Source organism: Staurois parvus, unplaced genomic scaffold (genome assembly GCF_062004578.1).
Source record: "Staurois parvus isolate SC_StPar_1 unplaced genomic scaffold, SC_StPar_1.0 ptg000048l, whole genome shotgun sequence".
In the NCBI taxonomy this organism is placed as follows: Eukaryota; Metazoa; Chordata; class Amphibia; order Anura; family Ranidae; genus Staurois; species Staurois parvus.
The window spans coordinates 18,295,132-18,309,976 of NW_028317844.1; the positions used below are offsets into that span (position 1 = coordinate 18,295,132).

The 14,845-nt window shown below is 40.3% G+C and overlaps 1 protein-coding gene across 4 annotated transcripts in view; it reads right to left on the minus strand.

Annotated features, from left to right (window-relative positions):
• FUT9 (fucosyltransferase 9) overlaps window positions 1-14,845 on the minus strand; it is a 263,707-nt gene that overhangs the window by 25,405 nt on the left and 223,457 nt on the right. The window contains exon 4 of one of the 4 annotated variants that reach the window (XM_089665373.1): window positions 8,133-8,396. The exons of the other annotated variants lie outside the window; for them this stretch is intronic. The gene's annotated coding sequence lies outside the window, so the exon portion shown is untranslated. The remainder of the gene's footprint in view (window positions 1-8,132; window positions 8,397-14,845) is intronic. 4 annotated transcript variants of the gene reach the window in all.

Here is a 14,845-nt window from a genome sequence, read left to right on the forward strand (position 1 = left end):
CTATAGGTCTGTTTATTCAGCAAAAATGTTGTCAGTACTTAACCACTTGCCCTCCAGAGGATTTACCCCTCTTTCTGAGCAGGCCATTTTTTGAGATATGGTGCTGCGTTACTTTAACTGACAATTGTGCGGTCATTCAAAGCTGTACATAAATGAAATTGATGTCCTTTTTTTCCCACAAATAGAGCTTTCTTTCAGTGGTATTTGACTGCCTCTGCATTTTTTATTTTCTGTGCTATAACCAAAAAAAGACCAACAATTTTGAAAAAAAACATTTTTGACTTTTTGCTATAAAACATATCCTGTAAAAAATATTAAAATAAATTTTGTCATAAATATATTCCAAATATATTCTGCTACGTCTTTGCTAAACATATATACATATTTACAGTACAGTACATATACTGGAATTTAAAAAAAAAAATTATACTAGTAATGGCGGCAATCAGCGACTTAGCAGTACTGCGTCGGGCATTCTGACACTGGGGGGGGGAACTGGCTAACTGCCACTGACATCCCAATGACACTAATACAGTGATCAGCTCTAATAAAAAGCACTGACACTGTACTAATGACACTGGGCAGGTAGGGGTTAACATCTGGGGCGATCAAAGGTTAACTGTGTGCTGTTTTACTGTGTGTGCTGTGTGTATTTTACTAGGGAAACGTGCTGCTTTGTATTGCTCTGCTATGCAGAGCAATACAAAGCAGCATGTTGGTGCTGACAGGGGAGAGATCTGTGTTGTTTACACACAGACCTCTCCCCTTTCACTGTTTCTCAGGGATCGCTGGGTGCCAGCAGGGAATCTCTGGCCGGGACCCAGTGATCGACATCTGTAGCCACCAATAGCGGCGCGGGTAGGGCCCTAACCGGAAATGTATATACAGTCAGGTCCATAAATATTGGGACATCGACACAATTCTAAAATTTTTAACTCTATACACCACCACAATGGATTTGAAATGAAACGAACAAGATGTGCTTTAACTGGAGACTGTCAGCTTTAATTTGAGGGTACTTACATCCAAATCAGGTGAACGGTGTAGGAATTACAACAGTTTGCATATGTGCCTCCCACTTGTTAAGGGACCAAAAATAATGGGACAGAATAATAATCATAAATCAAAACTTTCACTTTTTAATACTTGGTTGCAAATCCTTTGCAGTCAATTACAGCCTGAAGTGTGGAACGCATAGACATCACCAGACGCTGGGTTTCATCCCTGGTGATGCTCTGCCGGGCCTCTACTGCAACTGTCTTCAGTTCCTGCTTGTTCTTGGGGCATTTTCCCTTCAGTTTTGTCTTCAGCAAGTGAAATGCATGCTCAATCGGAGTCAGGTCAGCTGATTGACTTGGCCATTGCAGAACATTCCACTTCTTTCCCTTAAAAAACTCTTTGGTTGCTTTTGCAGTCTGCTTTGGGTCATTGTCCATCTGCACTGTGAAGCGTCCAATGAGTTGTGAAGCATTTGGCTGAATATGAGCAGATAATATTCCCGAAACACTTCACAATTCATCTGGCTGCTTTTGTCAGCAGTCACATCATCAATAAATACAAGAGAAGCAGTTCCATTGGAAGCCATACATGCCCACGCCATGACACTACCACCACCATGCTTCACTGATGAGGTGGTATGCTTAGGATCATGAGCAGTTCCTTTCCTTCTCCATACTCTTCTCTTCCCATCACTCTGGTACAAGTTGATCTCGGTCTCATCTGTCCATAGGATGTTGTTCCAGAACTGTGAAGGCTTTTTTACATGTCGTTTGGCAAACTCTAATCTGGCCTTCCTGTTTTTGAGGCTCACCAATGGTTTCCATCTTGTGGTGAACCCTCTGTATTCACTCTGGTGAAGTCTTCTCTTGATTGGTGACTTTGACACACATACACCTACCTCCTGGAGAGTGGTCTTGATCTGGCCAACTGTTGTGAAGGGTGTTTTCTTCACCAGGGAAAGAATTCTTCGGTCATCCACCACAGTTGTTTTCCGTTGTCTTCCGGGTCTTTTGGTGTTGCTGAGCTCACCGGTGTGTTCCTTCTTTTTAAGAATGTTCCAAACAGTTGTTTTGGCCACGCCTAATGTTTTTGATATCTCTCTGATGGGTTTGTTTTGTTTTTTCAGCCTAATGATGGCTTGCATCACTGATAGTGACAGCTCTTTGGATCTCATCTTGAGAGTTGACAGCAACAGATTCCAAATGCAAATAGCACACTTGAAATGAACTCTGGACCTTTTATCTAGTCATTGTAATTGAGATAATGAGGGAATAACACACACCTGGCCATGGAACAGCTGAGAAGCCAACTGTCCCATTACTTTTGGTCCCTTAACAAGTGGGAGGCACATATGCAAACTGTTGTAATTCCTACACCGTTCACCTGATTTGGATGTAAATACCCTCAAATTAAAGCTGACAGTCTGCAGTTAAAGCACATCTTGTTTGTTTCATTTCAAATCCATTGTGGTGGTGTATAGAGCCAAAAATGTTAGAATTGTGTTGATGTCCCAATATTTATGGACCTGACTGTATGTGATTTTGCGCAGCCCTGACACTCTGTAGCAGTAGTTCTGCTATACCAGTGGTCTCAAAACTGTGGCCCTGGGGCCAAATGCAGCCCTTTGCTTGCCTTTATCTGGCCCTTGGGCCAATATTACCACCACTGTCAGCAACGGTGGGGCATAGTTCCTGCTATTAACATCAACCGGGCACTATTCCTCCCAGTGACACCAATGATGGGGCACTATTCCTTCACCAGACACCAATGATAGGGTACTATTCCTCCCAGTGACACCAGCAATAAGGCACTATTCCTCCACCTGACACCAACAGTGGGGCACTATCCCTCCACCTGACACCAATGATGGGGCACTATTCCTCCACCTGACACCAACGATGGGGCACTATTCCTCCCACTGACACCAATGATGGGGCACTATTCCTCCACCTGACACCAACGATGGGGCACTATTCCTCCACATGACACCAATAATGGAGCACTGGTTCTCCACTTGACACTAACGATGGGGCACTATTCCTCCAGCTGACACCAACAATGGAGCACGGTTAATTCCCACTGACACAAACACATTTTCTACTCCCACAGCCCGGCCCTCCTAATGTTTAAAGATAGTAAACTGGTCCTTCATTTAGAAAGTTTGGAGACCCCTGTGCTATAGGACGGTGGGGAACCAGTTTAAGTGGAAGTAAAGGCTAACATACTGTATGTTTGCTGAAAAACACTGCCTCCCCCTTCCTTAAAGCTATGCTGCATACCATTTGTAAAAGAGATCTGTGTAAATGCCTTTTTCAATCAGCTTCATCTGCGACTCCCCTGTGTCAGCAAGCTACTGCTGCAGGGGATGGGAGCAGCAAAATTGGGAATTCAGCCCCATTGTTAAGCCCTCCCTGACAAAGGGGAGCACCAGTTTCTCAAAGCTTCTCAAATACAAATTGTATGCAGCATAGGTATGAGGAGGGAGGGACAACGTTTTTAAGCAGACCTACATTAGCCTTTACTTCTTTTTTTTAAACTGACAAAGTAGTACAAATGGTGAGATTTTGAGAAACGAGGCTTTGTTTGGTGAGTGCAGAAATTATTTTATTTTTTATTCAATACATGGACAAAAAATATAACAAAAATAAATAAAAACACACTTATTCTAATATAATCAATGGTAGTTATAAAAATATATTGCAAATGTAGATAAAAAGTATAAATTTAATTCTTTAATTTGTTTTGTTTAAAATAATACTAAAATTATGTATAAAGAGAAAAAGTCAGAGATTGAAAGTTACTGGCGGCTAGCAACTAAGGTCAATATACAGTACATAAAACTCTTCACTGTAAAATATATGTACAATGCCAAAAAGTGATACACAATATTAAAAATAATGCAAGTAGCATAAACAATACCAATAGCATAATTGTAATCCTCCATGGTGTGTGTCAAAATATGCAAATGAAACACAAAGTCCCACTATTTCATCTGTGCATCTTGTGTATAAATACATCCATAAACAAAAGTCCAGTATTTCATGAAATTGTGTCCATTTAGATTTTTGTTCTGAGTTTGGCAGAAGACATCTGTTCCTGAAGTACAGCTATAATAAGCTTATTGCTTCTACTTTAAGAGAATACAAATAAATAATAGGACATTGGATAAACTCTGAAGTGCTAACCATTAAGCCACTGTCCTTAACCTTTTTTATATGCATATAGATGTTTCAGAACAAGTGTCCCCATTAAAAGATTTTCCCTTAATTCCTGTTCTGGTGATAACTCAAAATACCAAGGTAAGTTCATGTAGATCGTTATGGCTTGGTATTTGTAGCGAGATTAAAGTGGAACCACTCTAGCCAACTTTTCCAGTTTCTGGATAGAGTAGAAAAAGGATTAGGAGTAGAATTGCTATCGTTTGTTTTTTATTTTTGTTGTATCCCGAATGGGGAGACTTCTCCTCTTTTACTATTAAGTCACCAGGCCAAGACGTGAGGGGAATCAATTCAAAAGGGCTACTGCAATTAAAGAACCTTAATGTATAGTAGGTTAGAATGTCTGTCATTTGTTCATAACTCTGCCTGTGTCCTTGTTATAGAGATTTTCAGAACTTCAATAAGAGATACAGGGAATGATTTACTAAAACTGGAGAGTGCAATATGTGTTGCAACTGTGCTTGGTAGGCAATCAGCTTGTAACGTCAGTTTGTTCAATTAAGCTTTTGCAGAAAAATAAAACTGGAAGCCGATTGGTTTCTGTGCAGAGCTACACCAGATTTTGCACTCCAATTTTAGTAATTCAACCCCACAGAGAGAAGAAACAAAGAGAAATTTCCAAAATGGGAACACCATAATAAAACACCTTTTTCAATAAATAGTATTTGTAATGGGTTAGAACTTCTATTCTGAGTTTTACTGCTGGGTGTTTCTAAGCTCCTAATGTGGTAACCAGAAAGTGAAACCTTCTGAGCACAGACTACAAAATAACAGGGGCTCTAAAGCACCATCACTAACTAAAAAAATAAAAAAAGGTTTGGCTTGAATACACATAAGCAAAACACAGCTACTAATTTAGCTTATTAACGTGAAAAGTTTGGTCCTTTGGTTTGCTAGTGCCCATCTTTTCGAAGGACCACACTACAAAATATTGCATTAATTTCAAATGCCTTAATTTATATTTTTTACACATTTTCATGCAGACCAATTTTAATAGCACTAAATTACAAAATGGCAGCAACATGAACAAAAATCAACTGGTAAATTCTCAGAGCCTTAAAAATTTTTTTGCCAATTGCTACAAGAAAATAAAGAGAACAGCAAAGCAAAGAAAACGATATTGCACCATGTGTGCGTGGATTTCAAATGCATTATTTTGGTATAATTAATCATAATCAGGACATGGAAGTAAATTATTGCAGCTGATAACATAGAACAGTTGTTTTATGATGTCAATACTAAAAATGACTGGAACTATATATAGTTTAGTAATTATTAAAAGATATTAAAAGCAGGCAGGAAAAAACAACTATGGCCGTCACATTCAAACATGAGGCGGAAATGACATCAGCACTCTAGCTCCACCCAATATGTTTCATGCCCTAGCACATCTTCAGGCTGACATCATCATTATTACTTATGTTTATGTTATGACACCTAATTTATTAATTTTGTGTGCTGCACATTTTTCATATGTAGGGCCCTCGCGAGGGCCGCTGTGTTTCTAGCTACCCCTAAGCTCTGCACAGCCAGGCAACACGTATTTTCCACATGGAAATAACTTGGATAGGGTAATAGGGATTATGGGATGCCAAATTTAACTGAATCAATGCACGGGGACAACTTTCTTCCTATGTACAGAAACAGATCCTGGACTGTTTTTTTCCTTGAAAGTCATCAGTTTGTGCTGATCAATAGCACCAGCCCCTTATGGGCAAGGAACTCGCAGCCCCTCTGAAATCAACTTAGCTTCTTGTAAACTACTTGCAGAGATATCTCCTCTCCCCTGTAGAACTGCTTCCAGCTCCATAGCCTGCAAACACTACCAGCCCTCCTGGCTGCTTGGAAGATCTCTCAGGACAAGGATAAAGGATTAAGCACAGCGCTGTCCTTTGAAAGCTTGCTACATGTGGCAGTCTCTCCTCTTGTAAATCTCTGGGTGTTCTGATGTACTCATGCTGTCCTCTTTGCTCTCACGGCTCCCAGGCCTTGAGCCTGTTCATGTTGTACTGCTGAATGGACCCTCCTGAGCTAGCCCGAGCACAGCCTGGAGTCCAGCCCCTTCTAGACCTAGGGGACCCCTCCCAGGCCACCGACAGTCTCCTCAGCAATCTTCCACCTGACCCCCCTAGACAGCCTGCTTAGCCCACATTTATGGGCCGGTCCACCACTCTACCAGGGCCTCCAACCTGGGATTGGTTAGACTTCCATAAACGTGCAGATTAGATCTCCACCTCTTCCGCCCACTGGCTTGTGGAAGGTTCCACTGGTCCTCCAGAACCAGGTGGAGGTGATAGAGTCCCAACCTGTTAAGGTCCAGCTTGACCTGCAGTAAACCAACCTTCATCACAGACTCACACAGTTACCATGAGTCATACACAATAGATTTACCTACATTATTCTAGTTGCACACTAGAGGGTGCTACACATATATATCTTTTTACACATATATATCTGGTTTATTTCCAAACAGCGACTGCTTTTTCTCCTATATCTATTGTCCTCCAACTACTTGCTGCACCAATACATAATGCCTAGGCTTTGGTAGGGTACAAAAATACCCTGGAAGCCTGTCTGCATTCTTCCTGCTCCCCTCCAAACCCTCCATGGTATTTCTGCCAACTGTACCCTTTTGATCAGCAGACTATGCCTGCAAACATATAAGCAAATATTTTTCTATGTTCTTTTAAAACAGCCTTTTTCAACCAGGGTGCCCAGGCACTCTAGGGTGTCTTCAAGTTTCTTCAGGGGTGCCCTGGCAAAATGCCTAAAAATTGGCCAAAATTGTATACTAGTCAGCAGATGGATCAAGCCTGCCCTTTAGGTACACAAAGCCAAAAGTTTTCATTATGCACCATTACAGCGTTCCAGCAGCCTAACAACCAATGACGCCATCAGTTGATATGGAGGATGTCGGTCACCTGCACGGCATCCTTGTTTGACCCTCCCCTGCCCCTCCCTGTCAGTAATGGGGGTCACATTAGCTGAGTGATAGAGAGAAACAGAGGGAGAAGAGAAACATTGGAATACTATTCAGTATCAGTGTGCAAGTGTATTTGCTTTGGAAGAATAAATCCCCTCTAACACTGGGTGTCCTACATGTGTGGATGTTGCTGCATTAGGTAAAACTATTAGAATAGTTTTTTGCATTTTAGAATGTGGTACCTTGAGACTGTCCATAATTTGAAAGGGTGCCTCAAGATTGTTCATAACTTTAAAGGGTGACTTGACTGAAAAAAAGCTGAGAAACACTGTTTTAAACCATGGATGGACTTACTTTTTACTTTCCCTATAAGGGACAGTATAGCACTGTATACCACTGAACAGCATGGCACAGCACTGAATCACACTGTATCTCTCCCTGCACAGATTTTCCAGGTTTACCTAATCAGCTCCAACAAACACCAATAATATAGCTGCTCCAAGCCCACCCTTTTATAGTCAGGAAGATGGCATGTCTATTCTTACAGATTATTGGCTCTCAGGGACCCTTCTGGCCAGAGAAGAAGGTTATGAAGTGCATTATAGGTTTGGGAGCAAATTTTTCACCATAAATTTGGTCACATAACCAAGAGAATCAACCATCAAAGGTGGCTCTGAACTTCACCCCTAGTTATTGTTTCACAATTAAAGTATAAATACACTTTTAGTCCCTCAGTATTGAAGCATTGGCTCTATGTTTATGAACTGTGAGCATACATGTATATTTAGTGGAATTTCATTTTTTTAACACTCTCCTTTGTCTAGTGGTTTATGGTTGTCTGTAAGACACTTGCTTGTTATGCAATAGAAGTGGTTGTAAAGACCCCCCTCCACCCCCCCCAAAATAAAAAAATAATAAGACCTTCCCAATAATTTTTAAAACTCTCTATGACCCTTGTTTTTCTAATTATGCTTTCCTTATAAAGAAATTACCTGTTGATCCACCAGGCAATAGTTTCCTCTTTTCCTTAGATGGCACCACAGCACACTTGCTCCCCTTTCTGTAAGAAGTGAACAATGTCTACAGATGGTCTACTGTGTAGGTGAAATCTCTGAGACACCCACATCACAGCAGGGCGGAGCAGATGCTTGACGGACAGTTCCACTTTGCTCTACGTGGCCCCAGGGAGAGGGAATGAGAAAGCAGAAGTGATGTCACCAGGATATGTGACATGCCCATCCCCAACCCAGGGCACTCTGCACAAAATAGAAAAGAAGCGACTGTTACCTACACAGGAAGCATAAAAAAGTATTTATACTATTAGCTGTAAAGTGTTTTTTCTGTAAACTGATTAATGGTGATGTGCTTTATCATGGCATAGTGGGATAATATATAGACTTTGCAACCACTTTAAGGCAGTACTGCGACATAAGTGTACAGCAAGTACTGCAAGTAAGCTTGGACTCTTTGTACAATTCCTGTTTAAGCTATGCCCAATATTCAGTGAAATTTAGCCACACACATTTAGCTGCACACATTTTTCACCTTGGTCACAGGCTTGAATTTAATGTTGGCATGGATGGGTCAGACATGGAGAGCTCCCAGGAGAAGCACCTTGTAATTGTATTCTTGGATGTCCTTTCTCTCAAATGAGTTCCCTGAAAATTAGATTTTGAAAAGCACTTGGATAGAATCCAGTACTGTCAAGTCTAAAAGAAATACATATTGAAATACTGTGGCTTTCACAACATTTTTACCCAATGATATGCATCTTTGTTAACAAAATAAATTAGTTGAGGGCATTGGTGGCTAAGCCTTGAGGAGGCAGTTTAGTATCAAATTTGAGGGGGACTATGCAGTCTTCCATTTCACTGACTCACCCATTCAACACTACCCATTTTGGAAATCAAGTCACAGGAATTCATCCTCTACTGATCAACTGATCTGCCGTATTACAGTATAATTTACCTTACTGTCAAATCTCCTCATGAAGGCTTAGGAAAGTTGGAAAGGAGTGTGTTAGAATCAGTACTTACGGCCACTCTGCTGAAGCTTTCCATCCATGGTACCTTCTCAATCTTGAGTAGATCCTGGGATTGCAAGGGCTCTGAATCTGCATTTTTACCAGTTTTACTGTTGTCTTAGTGCTGAGGTGGAAAGTTACTTTTTACATAAAAGGACAAGAGATGCTATAATTACACCCTATGATAAGGCCTTTCATAAGGCCATTGAATTCCAAAAATCCAGTTATGTTCTTCTGAGTCCATTAATTAGAAATTTGGCTCGGTAGGCTAACATCATATGTAAGGTTTTAAAATCTCTAATTATTATTTGGTATGTTTCAGCACAAGATCTCACTGTCCTCAGCAGGACTCTCTGAACAGTGTCTGGAATCAGCTTCTGGGATGCAGGGAGATGTGATTCATTTTATGTTGTTGTTGCAGCTCATCTTTCATTGTCGCTGCACTGAACCACTATCAGGAAAGAGCTGTAAACACAGTAAACTTGTGTTTTGGGAAAGTTGCATAATGACTTCTAGACTGTCAAGTCAGGATAAAGGGAGATAATAAAATAACATCTGAAAATGTTATGTTAATGTTTCAAATATTTATAGGTTTCTTGCACAGCTGCCAACATGAACTGGCATTACTGCTGTTATATATTATCTGTGATGCTAATGGCGATTAGAATGTCCTTTTCAGCCTCAGTAGATGAAACATTAACTTCAATCTTAAAGGAAAGTGCAATCACCATGTTTTACTAATCAGGCTCTCTAGCATTAGCCAGAGATGGACTGGTGTTAAAATTTGCTTAACTTCAACCTTCCTACTGTTCAGATAGTTCTTCAAATTGACTTTTCATTTACTGATAACTATTTTTTGACCGCATTATGAAAATTAATGTCTACACCAGTTAACTACTGCAACATAAATATACACAGTAAACACTATTTGTCTATAAAGCAGAATAAACATCATCATATTCAACTCATAAGACTTAGTTCAAGCAGGTACAAAAAGGGGTGCACTGTGTATGTTTAAAATGTATTAAGCTGAAGCTCCCTATTTACAACATTGGCTGCCCCAAATCCTGTCTGCCCCATGTCAGATATTACAGGCTATAATGATTAGCCTTGAACATTTACCACCTGCTGCTCATTACTTAGCACTGCAGCTTGGGTCGCTGCTCTGCACACCTGACCATTATTAACCACCTATAAAGAAACACAGGACATCCATCTAGTCCATGATCAACAGGTTCTGCTTGCTTTTTGGATTTTGATTTTTACCTGTGGTTTGGAGTGAGCTGTTTGCCGCCTACCTTGGCCATTTGTCTTTCTAAAAACACTTTGGTCCTTTCCGATTTGGTACCATGCTTTACTATCTATCATTGCTTCGTTTATCTGTCTGAAACCTGGACTCAGTTTGTATGCGCCTCACCTTATTATCGTTCTAATGACTTTGTCTTCTGTCTAAAGATTAAGACTAGGTTCACGTCAATGCAGGTAGAGGATGATCAGTTCTTCCGGCATGTTTTGCGGTGTGTTTTGCATTTTTGAATACATATTTTTAATGCTTTTTTTATGTGTTTGGCATTTTTGTTGGCTAATATGAAAGTATAACAGTTCTGTTCATGTGTTCATGTAGTGTGACTTTGATGCAACTTTACACTCTCTGGCACTCAAGTATCAGCAAAGTTGCATCAAATGTTATGTGTCCAAAGTCGCATGTTAGGGTTACGGCCTAGGGTTTAATGTTAGGGTTAGGGTTAAGGGCTATGGTTAGGGTTAAATGTTAATGCTAAATGTTAGGGTTCAGGGCTAGGATTAAGGTTTAATGTGAGGGTTAGCACTTAACCCTAGCCTTTACCCTAACCTTAGCCCTTAACCCTAACATTTAACCCTAAACCTTGCCCTTAACTGTAACCCTAACATGCGACTTTGGACACATAAAGGTTCCTGCACTACTTTGATGCGACTTTGATTCTACTTTGATGCTACATGAGTGCCAGAGAATGTAAAGTAGCATAAAATTTGCATCAAAGTCATACTACATAAACAGAACTGTTATATTTTGCTATTATCCCCCAAAAATGCAACACAGCAACCTTTTTTGTGTGGCTCCATTGAAATCTATTACATGCAAAAAGCAATCTGCTGCGGGGAAAAAAGTCCCTGACCCTTTTAAAAAAACACACCAGCTCAAAACACACAGATGTGAACGAGATCCATAGGTAACCATATTAAATGGACTCTAGTACGTTTCTGAAAAATGCAAACACAGTAAAAACGCATAGGTGTGAACCAAGGCTTACACTGCTCTACTGTCTGCCCTTTTTAATATTGGCTGTTGCCCAAATAACTCTCTTTTACTGTCCCCCCTTGCAGCAGGAGACCACTTGAACACTGGGCAGGGTGAAGTCAAGCAGGTATCTATGATCTAACCAGTTCTAATGTTTTCGCAAATCCATAGATATTATTCTCCGTCTTTATTACAAGGTATATGGATCACAACGTGTGTGGCTTATATAAAGAAAAACTCCAGGAAATTTTTATTGGGGCAGAGGTGCAGGGTTACAACCTTTCCCAGGTTTTTAAAAGCATATGTGCTCTTGTTGGTGAGTTTTTCTCTCAATTCCTGTCCCTGTGACACAACGAGAAGTAAATAATTAATCCCATACTCTTTCTATTTTGTTATAGACAGCTTTTTTCTCCCCGCCCACTTTACTAACAATTGTATTTCTGTCTAAGCATTCTCCTCATGTCTGGTTGCAGTTACATAACAAAGAGAAAACTCCTCCAATGGAGACACAGAGAGCAATAAAATATGTTGGCTAAAGATCTAAAGCTATTCACCAATGCTTGTTTCTCTTCTGGTACAACGTTTTCATTAAGACAGGAAGTGAAAGTAAAGCTCTCCAAGGGCTCATTCATACAGGGTGGCCATGGGGTAGTAAAGGCAGGAGGTTGAGCTTTGGTTTTAATGCTCCCTGATTGTCCACTTAAAGAACGGCATGCAGCCACTCGGGGTGGTACACATACTGTGACCTCAATGTTTTGTTTCTCATCTGTGGCAAAAATTAAATGACATGCCACTTTTGGCAGGTGGTACCGCCAATGAACATATTTGACCTATTTAAGTGTATGGGGCTGTGTGGCAACCACCCTGTGCCGTGGTTCAGAGTAAAAACAGGTGGTGAGGAGGAAACATAGTAGGGTAGATCTACTAAAACTGGAGAGTGAAAAATCTGCTGCAGCTTGTACATGGTTGCCAATCATCTTCTAACTTCAGCTTGTTCAATTAAGCTTTGACAAAAAACTGGAAGCTGACTGCTTTCTATGCCGAGCTGCACCAGATTTTGCATTCTTCAGTGTTAGTAAAGCAACCATTGCCTATTCACCATCTGTTAAATTCCCTTTAAAAAGCAATCTACAACGGATCCCTTTTCAGAGGGACACCAACGGCTGCTGCGCATGGGAATGTGCCCAAACAGGGGCTCTAGTTCTTCCCTACTCTATCCAAAACTAAAAAAAAGAAAAGTTCTGACTGGACATACCTTTAAAAATTTTTTTCCATTCTAACCAAATTTTGTATAATAAATTGTTAATATAGAAATATACATTATTATAATAATAATTCATAATATGGCTATAGGCAAAAGTCACCTAAACTGTATGAGCATGATAAAACATATGCATCTATGAGGCTGCTTGGTGGGTGGGCCTTAACGCCAAGCGGCCGCATATATGCAGCCCTGTATAAACTACTTACCATGCTGAGAGCGTGCTCCCTACATGCTTCCAGCACGGTAGCCACCGATGATTGGTAATCTCCCGATGCATACTTGCCATCAGGAACTTTCTGATGATGTGACTGCTGTCACAGCCAATCACAGTAGTCACATGACCCGAATGTCCTCCTCCCAGCATCTAGAAGCTCTTAAACAGCCGGGAGGCATCGGCGCAAAAGGGTTAATTTCCTTCTGAAAAATATCATTGCACTTTAGTATCTGAGAGTGCCTAGGCACATCTGTGCCTACAGACTCCCAGTCTCACAGTGGTGTGGGGGACCTCTAATCCAGTGCTGAACATGGTCATTCACTGGCTGATCCCCTACCATCCCCTTGCAATGATATCATTCTTCTTCTGGATCCTGAGAGAGCTCCCCCTGCTGGTCAGCAAATACAAAGTGTCCACGTCATATAGGCAGTGATGTGAACAAACACCAGAAGATGGACTCTGCCTATGCAAACAATGGAAGACAGAAGTCATGGGACTGGAAGATCATATGGCCATCGAAAGTAAAATGGGAATGTAGATTTTTAGATAGGTGTTTTTTTTTTGTTTTTTTTATGCTGGCAGTGATCATTTAGATATTTAGAGGAGGGTGGGAGAGGGTACAATTTATCTAGAAGCTGGGCTTTAAAGATTCATCTATAGTGCTTCCTTCAAGTTCAGATGCCAGAACACATGATTTATAGCTGAACGCTCTGACTTCTGTCAAACTGCCAAATTTGGAGTCCTGCTAAACATTGGCTACCATTGCCTTATGCAACTCCTACTCTCATCAAAAGTAACCCACAATCTTTTACAGTACCTGTAAGTTTTTGTTCATCAGAATCTGTAAACTGTGTTCATAACATTCAAATCTATCCATCCCAATAACTTACTTTCTTTACTAAATCATTATTTATCATTAAGGATTTGCACAGTCACCTTGGAGATTAGTGACCTTTAGAAATGTACTCAGTCTGGAGCTTCATACATTAATATTGTCACTGTTCTCCTTAGAGAATTTTAACATCTTTATAATTTACAGTAGGTGACAACAGCTTACATCTGATCACCATAATCATTATCATCTTTAGCAATGTTGACTATTCTGAACATAGTGTAAAGATAAATGAATGCACAATGACTTTTTTTTATCAAATTATTGTGATACTCTTTTAAGATTTCTTTTTCTGTGACACAGAAACAGTTTCCAGTTCATTTAATGAAAGTAACTTGAAAAGGATGCTCACGGAAAATAAAATGATTAGTCACTGACAAAGTGACCTCTCACCCACCTTAACAAAATGTGAAACATGCACATTACAGTAGAGAGATGCTGATGCTCTGTCTGTATTTCTTCTCTCTTGAGAGGTTGAGATCTACGGTACATTTCACTGCCTCTTCATGTTACTTACAGCTTAGTGAACCAGCTATGGAAGAAGATCAAACACCTCCTGATGCCCAGATAAAATCACAGTGAAACAAATGTTCTTATCCCTTGACTACTGGACCAGACAAAGCAAGCACTAGTCAACCAGACATGCAGTGTCCCAGAAATGAAAATGGACTGAAAGCTGTTTTTATAGAAAACTGCCCTGTATTATAGCTACAATGTATTTTTAGTAAATACACATTTTAAGTTTTTATTGTAAAACAAACCTGAAATTAATGTTTGATGTGACTACTTGCTTGCAGGTATCTGCATATCAGGTCAATATTCCAATCCATTCTTCAGCCCACAACCAATTCACACAAATATCAACCCTTCTTTGGGTAAAAGCTTCTTATATTGCTGACATAAGTCTCACTATTGGCTGTGCAATGTAATTGGTGGTTTCACAGGCTAGTAACGGGGGGAGGGCCATACTTTCAACCCAAAAATCTGGACTGGTATCTGCACAACAGCGTATTCTGAAATGTGGTGTTCAAGGA